The 10,599-nt window shown below is 54.0% G+C and overlaps 1 pseudogene; it reads right to left on the bottom strand.

Moving 5' to 3' along the window:
- Positions 1-1,045: 1,045 nt before the first annotated feature.
- On the bottom strand, positions 1,046-9,156 carry LOC142444623 (calcium-independent mitochondrial carrier protein SCaMC-3L-like; annotated as a pseudogene).
- Between the last annotated feature and the right edge of the window lie 1,443 nt (positions 9,157-10,599).

Genomic DNA, 10,599 nt, shown 5'->3' with positions numbered 1-10,599 from the left:
GACCTGTCTGCATGCTGCTGTGCCGTTGAAAAAACCTGCTCTCGCTCATCAGGGTTAAGAGTAGACGTAACGACGATATAAAGATCATCCATGTTAAGTCATACGTTTGTGTGAGGTTTGAAAGTCTTTAAAACAAGTAGTGGGGTCCTTAGAAAATGTCCGTAAGCATTTTTCTATTTGAGAAAGATCCATCAGGGAGAAGAGCGCATGAACTGGGATAGGGTCTTCCACCCCAAACAACAGGAGAGTGGAGGGGGTCCGGAGGGGGAGACAGATGTTTGGGGAGCTCTGAAGGCTGAGAAGGTGGTGGGGTTGGTTCCAGACTCATAGGAGATGGTAGGGACTAGGGTGGAGGATCGGGAAGTGTGAAGAACAAAACATCCAAGCTATCAGAAAGATGGGAAGTGTGTGCGGTGGTGGGAGGTTCCGGAGTTTGGAAGAGTCCACCACAGGGGATTGAGAAAGGAGGACGTTGGCTGGTTTGGCAGGAGGCACAGAAAGGGGGACGAGAGCAGAGGAAAAGATGGCATGAACGTACAGAATCTCAGACCATTCTGAGGTTTCATGACCGAAGTTGTGAACGTCGCGGAGAATATGGGAATGGAAAGTCCCATTTTCTGGCCAACGCGATCCTTGTTGAATTCGTATTGTGGCCCCACTTGGTTACGGAAATGGATCAGACCTTTAGGGCAGTTATCCGGAGCCAGTCCTAATTCAGTGAGATTGACCGGGAGGCAACCCACAAGACAGTCCCTGGGAGGATTGGACAAAGCATGTCCCATGATGTGTCAAACTGCAGGGGTCTGGACAGAGAAGGGCGGCTCCTCATTCCCCTCTGTCCCCCACAGCCAGGAAGTGGCCTGGTAAGGCTGAGAGGCGTCCCTGTCAGAGGTAGGGAGCCAGGAGGAGAGTCCTGGACGCTTTGGAACAGGAAGTATCCTTGATGCAGGCCTGCGGCATACTCGGCGGACAGGGATGAGCAGCCCCAGGACCTCAGAGAGGCCCAGGTCGATGGCTGCATAGGGGAAGACCCCCAGCACTTTGGTCAGTTAACTGCGGTAGAAGGCCCAGGACCCCAGTTCCCCAGGATCTTCTGGTAGCAGTCCTGCAGTCCCATGTACCGGCCCATCCGGCACAGGGTCAACTTCGTTTTCAGCACCTGGAGAGTACCGGGACCATTCTAAGACAAGAGACATCATGAGAAGCTGCCACCTATCTGGCAGTGGGGACTTCAGGCTAGACTGTGGTCAGCAGAGTTTCCAATCTAAGAAGAGGAAGAAATGCCTGCTAACCTATTCTCTCAAACCTGCCAATGAGATAGCTATGGAGCACAGAGGCCAAGACATGGGAACAGGCAAGGCTTGTTCTGTGGCTTCTGGGATCCAAGGAGTTGGTGCCAACAGGGTGGCACTTGATCACTCTCTCTGGATACCCTATCTCCCATTGCCACGCTCCAAAAGGAGTGCTGCCTCAGGAGCAGCTATGGGGGCTCCCCCTGCTGTTGGCCCAAGCTCCTCCTCACCTCCATTGGATCAATGATGCTTTCTTTTCTGGAATATAGGTTTGATTTCTGGCACTAGCCATGCAGCCAGCCATTGAGCTCTCCTGTCCACACAGAATGTCTTACTGGCACAGGATGGCCCATGTAACCTGTGGGTGGGAGGCACAGGTGTCAGGGCCTTAGCAGTGCCCCTTCACCTCCAAGAACCCAGCCCCCACTGCTACCTACCATGCCAGGCCTGCTCACAGCTCCCTCCTGTTCATGGGCCATGAACTTGATCAACTTGTGTGCCCTCTAGTTTCTCCCTTGAGGACGTTCATGTCATTGCCACAGCACATTGAGTGGACCGCACCTGCATTGACCATGCTCCACAGGTCCCCCAGGATATCCAGGTTGTTGGTTTTGCAGGAGTAGACCTGGGCAGGGACACAAGGGTGCTGGGAATGTGTCGCATACAGGTAGGTTATTCCCCAGGTTGTTCCCTCATATTTTATCCAAACCTAAGATGCTGCTTGCTAACACATGGTCAATGGCTAGTCACTTGGAGGTGAACTGCTTCAAGGTTTCCTGCCTGAGGGCTATGGCCATCTAGAGCATTCAGACTATATAGTCTGTCCCACCTGAGATGGGGCCCACTCCCTGATCAGTGGGACAGTGGATTGTTCCCCTGAAGGACAGCCCCAAAGCCAGGTGAAGCCAACTCCAGGAGGTACAAGATTTGGCTGCCTTCTGGTCCTTAGAGGCCGCCAATCTTGTCACATGGATACTCTTAGTACCTGCTCTTACTGTGGCGTGTACACCCCTTGCCTGTCCCTTCCTATTGCAAGTATGCCGAAGGTACAACCCCTCCCATTTACAATGGAACCAGGGGGGCTTGCATGTCCCCAACGTGTATATAAGCCCTAACCTGAAATATATCCCCCCTCCCTGCAAGGATCTGACAGCTGAGATCCTGGACGTCTGAGAGGTGAGCAATTGAATGCTTCATTTTGTCTGATATCTCTTTCAATTGACCTAATTACACAACCGTCACTTGGCACCCTTTCATCCAAAGTTCATATACTCCTCGGGAGATGGCAGTTCTCTCCAAAGCCCCTCACCTGCATGAAGTTGTTGGGTTGGTTCCTGGGCCTCTGCCAGTGCATGTCAGAGAACTGGCCACCAGTCTGCCACCAGCGGTTTCCACCACATGCTGGCCTTCTACTCCTGCTCCTGGAGTTTTCAGGCACCTCCATGGACACAATCATGTCCTCCCCAGGAGAGCCTGTCAGGAGGAGCGGGTGTCACATCATGTACTGTTGAAGGGACTGTCCCCACCTAATCACCCCTATGTACCTGTGGTCTGGCTCTCACCTAAACTCCCAGGGTGCTTTTCATTGTTGTATAGACCGTGCAGCTGATGCCCACAGCCGGGATAACTTTTAATAGAGTGGGTGTTAGGCCTCGGAAGAGCCCCGGCCAGCCCTGCTCAGCCACGATGTCTCTGAAAATGGCCCGCATGCTGGGCTTTGAGCCCTCCACAGTATCTATGAGGAATGAGGCCAAGTTATTACACATAGAATAAAGGAAGTGGGGGTGTTGGGGTGCTGATAGGAAAAGCCTGGAGTCTGGAATGTTACAGAGGAAATGAGCTAGTGTGGAGGCGGCAACAAAAGACTTCATTCAGGGTGTTTTCAGGCGCTCTTGTAGGGAAAGGGTTTCTGGACAATTCCCCTGAAAGAGGTGACTGTGGTGAGGATGCCTATGTTTGGCTAGGGCCTTGGGCATGTGTTCAGGGGGCTTGTGGAGAGAGGCTTTGTCAAGGTCAGGGAGTGAGCTCTGGTCTGTTTTGAGAGTTTCAGATGGGTTGGGTTGTGGTGATTAAGGTAGTTGGGGAATTAGATCTGAGGAGTTGTTTTGGGGACCCTGGTGAGGAGGAGCTGCTAAAGGTGAAGTGAGCCCAGGTGGCCCAGTGCGTTGAGTCTATTCTGCTCACCTCAAAGCCAGCAGTGTGTACCCACCAGTGCCTCTCTGGTAAAAAGACAAGGCTGTCTACTCCCATAATGGCTGAGGTACAGTCCCAGACACCCACAATGGCATTCCACCCCATCTTCTAGGGTTCCCGAGTCAGTGTCAAGTGATGAATGCTGAAGCTCTCTGCTCCCATGAGGATGGACAACTTCAGAGACCTTAAGGAGTCATTCTGCTCTGTCCATTTGGGTCAATGTGAATCTCCGGATAGAATGTATGGTGCAGGTGTGTCATGAGTCTATTTGAGCAAGCTGGCCTCTTTGGGGGTGTGAGTCCTGTGTCCTGGGGTCCCTGCGTGGTCTATCCTTGGGACATTGGCTCAGCTTCTAATTGGAAGTTTGAAGTCCACCGATATATGCTAGGGAAGGAAGGCCTAGAGATGCCCTTCCCCAAACGGGGCCCTTGAAACAGCCCCGGGTTTCCCAACTTCCCTCCGACACGGGAATGAGTAAGTTGGCCACCATCTCCTCAGCAAGTGTTGTGTCACAAGGTCAGGAGGAAAACATGCACGGGGTGGGGGCGGGGTCGAGGTGTGTGTCACCCAGGACTAGATCACCTTTGGGACTGAGGGTAAATGGCACAAGATGTTAAGATTTTTGGGGAAGTATGAGTTCTAGGCATTTGGATGGCAGCCTAAGAGGTCAGTGCCAAGTAAGGAGAATGGGGGTGTGGGATGTGCTGAGGGCATTTGGTGGGGCCACAAAGTGGGTCTCATCAGGGGCAGGCAGACCTTTTGCTTGGAGCTTGGTCCTTAATAGCGTCAGGGGATAGCTAGCCATCTGGCCACACACTGTGGACACCGTCTGTGTGTAGATGTTGTAAGCCTGGCTGTGTTCTTCGTTATCCCCTCTGCTCTTTACCCGTATGTTGTTCATCATCTGCAAGGGGTAGGGGGCCAGAGAAGGCTCAGAATTGGCCCTAGTCCTGGGCCACGTCAATGCCGGCTACAGCAAACTCACCCCCACCTCTGCCAACCTTATTGACAGCCAGGTCAGTGCAGGCATACGGGATGATGCCAAGCATGTTGGGCGCATAACCCCTATAGAACGCGGCCGGGTCTTCGCGGCGAAGAATCTGGCCGACGCAGTCACCTAGGCCATCGTACTGGCCTGTGCGTCCCAGCGTGAGGTGGGTCTTCAGCACCTGTGGAGGCAGGGAGGCCAGGGAGCTCCTGTCAGTAGTCTCATGGGGGACTCATGCCCTGTCCCTGTGCAAGGAGCCCTGTTGGCAAAGCTCAACAACGGGGTGGGCCTCCAGGCCCTCAGAGGTCGGTGAGACTCTCCACGGTCGTCAAGGGGACACTGGTGAGGAGGGTCCTCAGAACCCCTATGGGCATCCCTGTTCTGGGGCCCGGGGAAGTGCAGTGAGTGGGACATATGGGGCTAAGTGCCCTGGAGCCAGCCCTGCCTCAAATCAAACACCCGCCCCAGGGAAACAGACACTCACTCTCCAGGTTTGTTAACCTCATCTGTCAGGAGGCAACCCCCCAGGGTTTTATACACGAGTGTGGCAAGTAGATGGCCAGCCCTTGCTTCCTGGTTTATCCGGTACAAGAGTTGTGCCCAATTTTACTTTGCTTTCTACCCCCTTTCAGAACAAAATCATGACCCGCTGGCAATGCAACACTTTACTACTAAAGCCAATGGTCCCACATAATGTGTAGGGATCTGTTTCTGCAGCCTCACTGGGTCTTCTCAGCACGCCTCCCTCCGTGCTCCCTCCAGGCTCAAGCCCACCCACTCTGGGAAGCTTTGGTCTAGAAGCTCTGCTGAAACCATTCCCGTCCCGTGCCAGCCTTCCTGACTGAAGGGTGGTAACTGTGCCTCAGGTGTACTGTCTGGGATTGTATCCCCAGCCATATCTGGTCTCGTCAACTACACGCTGGACACCAGAAACACAAAACAATTGATGTTCACGCTCCCTTAACCACACCAGCTGTGTCCCCACATTCATATGAACATATGAGCAGAGGCAGGAAGACCGCAGGGTTTCAAACCAGGGAAGTTGTGCTTCAATGTCGGATCCCCTCCCTGTCTTCAGGATTCCATCCTGTGTGCAGACAGTGATCCCAGATGCTGGGCGATGCCAACAAGTACGTGGAATCAGGAGCCGAGCAAGGCCATTGAGCAGCCTGCCGGGTGCCAAGGACACAGCCTTGCTGGCTGGGAGGAAAGTTGACTGGAAGTACTTACCGATGAAGATCAAAGACTACAGCCGTCAGGATGGATGGCACCCCACAGAGGAAACCAACGACCTCAGAACTGGACCAAGAAACAACAGAGTGACGCAAAGAGCAAAGAGCAAAGCAGTCAAGGGTTTCCGTCTGGCTCAGATCTGCCACTAGCTCCCACTGGAGCCGCAATCAGGCACTCAAGGGACAGGCTGCCTTGGGCACTTGTGCAACACCCCTCTTGAGAAGTGTCCAAGAGCCACAATGCCACAGGCAGGACTCAGCTGGAAGCCATGGTGCCGTCATATGCACGTAACAGTTGGGCAATCAGTCTATGCCTAAGAAAGACGGTATTGGCAAGAACAGTATCTGGATGATGGGATCCCCGAAGGAGGAGCCCGGCTTAGGGCAATGCCAGCAGAGGCTTCTGAGATGTGAGGACAGCAAGACTTTGGCTGAGTGACCAGGAAACCCAGTGGTGATAAAAAAAGATATCCTGGTTGCGAAAGGAGGAGGTCAGTAAAACACAAGGGCCAGCTTCCCAGAGATGGATTAACAGTATCCCCAAAGGGCACTGAGTGTCTCTGTCCGAGCAGTGTTCCCTGCTGTCATGCGAGTGCTTCCTGTGAGGTGCTGGGGACTCGGTTCTGACTCACAGGGACTCAGTGGAGCAGCAGGAACCAACCCAATCGTACATCATCTTAACTGTGCTTCTGATGTTTCTGCCGGGGTTGCAGCCACTGTATCCACCCATCTCCTTGTGGGTCCTGCTCACTGGACAGGAACATGGCCAAAGTCTGGGAGCCAAAGTCTCGCCATCCTTGCCTCTCAGAGCATTCTGGCAGATCTGGGAGTTCATTTGACAGTCCGGGGAACCGACCACATCCCTCAAGGGCATCGATGCTTCTTCAGTCTTTCTCAGTCAAAGTCCAGCTGTCACGTGCATAGGAGGTGCCCAAGAATGCCATGGCCAGGTTACCTAGCATCACAGCCAATCTGACAGTAACCACCAACCAAATGGAGCCGGCAGATCATGTGGCGGGTCCTGGTGAGGGTCGAACACGGTGCTTTGTGCAGGATGCCTGGGGCACACGAGTCATTGCGCAGTAGGTAGGGGCTGCAGTCGCTTCATTGTGCGAGGCCGTCCACTGAGCAGGCTCTCACTTACCTCCAAGGGGTTGATGAGCGTCTGGGAAACGGCCACCGCCAGAGACCCCGCCAAGACATCCTCCTGGAAGATGGGGTTTGAGGACTCCCCGAAGTGAGCTTTACACTGCGGGCCCGAGCGAGGAGAGAGGAAGGTGAGCACAGCTCCGGGGCCTTCCAGCCTCAAGCCCACCTTGGAGAGGGCCTGAGGACTCGGACAGGAGACAGAGGGCTGGGAAGGCGGGCTCGTGTGATCCGGAGGGCGGGGCTGTAGACACCTATCACTTCCTACCTCTTCGAAGACGAGAAACTTGATCCCATACTCAGGGGCGATCTTGAGCACGTTTATACCATTGCTGCGCCACAGCGAGCGGAAGCCTCTCTCCTGGATCAGGCTCCGTAACCCCCCCCAGCAGGTTCATAAGGTGTTTTTTGGAAGAGTACACCTGAGGGTGGAAAAGACCTGACCCTTGGACAAACCCCTCCCCGATGCCCTCTCCATTCTCAACCCAGCCCCACCTGCAGCTCCCAGCTCCTCGGATCTGGGTGCAGCCAGCGCCATTGAAAAAATCAGGCTCCCCCCGTCACTCCAAGCTTCCCCCTCACCTCTGGGCTCCATTTCTCGCCCTTGTCCCCATCCACCAAAACCACAATCTCCTTCCTGTATCCCCAACAATACCCTAGAGCCCCACCCTGAAACCGGGTAAGCCCCGCCCACTAATCCCCATTGGCTGCAGTGGAGGCCCCACGCCCACACCTGCATGTGCACTCGGGTCCGGTCCAGAGGGGCGGTGCTGGTGCGGGACACGGTTCCCGCGACGGCTCCAGAGAGCAGAATCTTCCACCAGGCCCCCTCCTTGTCCATCCTTGCGTCCCCCATGGGGACCATCAGGACTTCTCCAGTATCCAACAGCTGTGGGCCAGATAGAGATCCCCACCCAATGTCATGGGCTCTCCTCTCCTTGCCAAGGTCGGAAGCTCATGCCAATCCATTCTGCTTGGTTCGGGACACTGGGCTCGCCTAGAGGGGCTTAGGAATTGAGGTATTCTACCCAAGAGATACTCATGGCAACTCTTCACCAGCGTCTAAATTGCGGTAGGTAAGCAACCCACTGCTCGCCCAATGGTCAGCGGTCCACATCAACCAGCAAGAGAAGACAGATGTGACAGACGCATTCTCCTGCATGGAGTCTTTCAGGGCTGAGCAGACTGGAAGCCTACAGAGGACCAGGGCAAACCCAGCCAAACCCACTGTCATCGGGCCAACTCCGACCAACAGTTGCCCTACCCGCAGAGTAGAACTGCCCCGGCAAGTTCCCGAGAAGGTCGATCTTTTTTGAATGATAATTTAAAATTTTCTTGATTTGGGAGTTTTTTGAGATGACCCACCTTTGTGTGATAGTTGGCCTTTTCTGTCTTGCCTCACATTCTCAACATGCTGTCAACCACCACACTTGTGAGAGGGGCCCTGCTGGCCTCCCGGGGGTCATGCATTGTGTCTGCTAACCAGGAAGTCAGCAGTGACTAATCCCAGCCCTCCACACGCTCCACAGAAAGATGAGGCTTTCTACTCCCTTAAAGCGCTCCAGTCTCCGGACACCAAGGGGCACTTCTACCAAGTCCTGTGGGGTCACTGTGAGTCAGCAGGGATTTATGGCAGTGAGTTTCCGACATGAGTGCAGAGAGGTTTCTGAGCCCATCTCTTTTGTGCTCTAAGAGACCACATGAAGCATAAATGGATGAAAAAGGAGACAGGGAGAGAGAGAGAGAGAGAGAGAGAGAGAGAGAGAGAGAGAGAGAGAGAGAGAGAGAGAGAGAGAGAGAGAGAGAGACAGAGACAGAGAGAGAGACAGAGAGACAGAGAGAGACAGAGAGAGAGAACTCTGAATTTGAACTCCTAACTGGGTTCCTTGGTGGTGTCACAGGTTATGTGTTGAACTGTTAACAGTAAGGTCAGTTGTTCCTCCTCACCAGCCCTTTTTTAAAGAGAAAGTTGAGGCTGCCTGCTCTCTGAAAGCCCGCTAGCCTCAGAAACCCCCTCTGCCCCATAGGCTCATTCTGTGTTGGAGGAATGCCCTCGGCCTCCTAACTGTGAGAGAATAGGTCGGTGCCTGACTGGCAAAGCCCCCCTTTTGACACGGACCTAGGGAGCTAAAGGCAGGGCACAGGCTGCTTTCGCCCTCCCCCACAATGTGTGCTGAGTCCCCAGTCTTACCTGCTGGTAGGTGGCAGGCTTTTGCTTGTGGTCAGCCACCTGGCTGAACACAGGCCCGGGAAGGAGTGTGTTCCGTGGATTCCAGTCCTGGGAGGGTGATGGGGGCGGGGGCATGATGCGAGGCGGTGGGGACGGACGCGGGGCTGGATGTTCGGGGAATAAAAATGTCGTGAATCTTTGCAATTGGGTGTTTGCCCAAGAGCAATGCTGTTGTTGTCAGGTTGAGTCGCCATTGTCGTCTCAAATAAGAGCCGTCTGCAGGGCCTTAAGTCCTCCCGGAGCCAGTGAGGTCATAGAGGTCCTTGTGAGCCCCTGGTGTGTGGCAGGAAAGACCACAGCCCCAGCTGAGAGCCACCCCGCGGTGGAAAGCCCACCTGGCCCCAAGGGTACTCATATCGCTCTCCGGAAGGGCTGGCGGCTTGAAGCCTCACACTTTAGGTTCACAGCTGAACCCTTGCCCACGTGCCCCATCGGGGCCCCTACCTGGCGCCCCAAACCTACCAATGTGTTACAGGGAAAACAAACCAATAAATAGGGTTGTCAGACTGGCCCGCTGCGCCCCCAGCGGTAGCGAGTAGAACTGTGCTTTAAAGGACTTTCTTGCTGGTCTCTGGGCAGAAGCAGATCTCCAGGCTTGTCTCCCTGCCCACTTTGGGGCTCGTCCCCCAACCTGGAGTCCGGCCCCACGCATGGCGTCCTCACTGGTTCCCGAGGAGGAAGTATGCCACAGGATTTTGTCCATGGGAACCGGTCAAAGCCTGGTTTATTCACTGAAAAGTGCCCGGTTTGAAAGTACCGAGAGGCGAGTTACAGAAGTGAATGCTAGGCCACCCCGTTTCTGACAGCTTGAAGAGCTACATGGTGGTGAAGCGCACCTGCTGCTGATTTTTAGGCTAGCTGCTCCCCGCAGTTTTTCTGTCCGACAAGGACTGTCACAGCGACCTGACCGGGGCAAGGTGGTTTGCAGATGGATGGAAGTGGCTGCTGGGATGGGGGGTTGGCGTAGTCACCAGCTCTTTCATCATCTTTCAGACATGGATCGCAAGGACTTTCTACCAAAGCCCCTCTTCCCGGTGGCCTCAATGCCAGCGAGTTCACTGCTGGACCCGCCCAAGGATGTTGGCTCCTCCCTTTACTTCCTGTTTAGAGATGTAGAACAAGCAAATCAGTTCTGTGAGAAGCATACTCAGATTGTGAGGAGTTATCTCATTTATTTTGGACTTACTAACAAGAGGGACCAGTACCTGGGAAAGGATGACATGTTAGGTGTAGGAAAGAAAGCAGTAAGAAAGTGACCCCAGTGAGAGGACTGGAAAACTGGATGCAAGAGTCAAGTGTCCCCAAACTGTGAGAATGCACAGGCCCGGCTCGGGCTTTGTTCTTTTGCACCCGAGGTTCCTATGGATTGGAACTCACTCCCAGAACTTGAAGTCAACAAGCCATGGAAAACAAAAGCTGATGCGTCCATGGCATAAAAGCTGACTGGGGAAGGCATCGTTTATATTTCGACTTATGCTTATTATTTTTGTAAAATCTATGAGAAAAGCTCACAGAGCT

The sequence above is a fragment of the Tenrec ecaudatus genome, chromosome 1 (assembly GCF_050624435.1).
Source record: "Tenrec ecaudatus isolate mTenEca1 chromosome 1, mTenEca1.hap1, whole genome shotgun sequence".
Taxonomy (NCBI): Eukaryota; Metazoa; Chordata; class Mammalia; order Afrosoricida; family Tenrecidae; genus Tenrec; species Tenrec ecaudatus.
The sequence above is the reverse complement of the archived record's forward strand: the minus strand, read 5'-3'. Positions and strand labels throughout refer to the sequence as shown.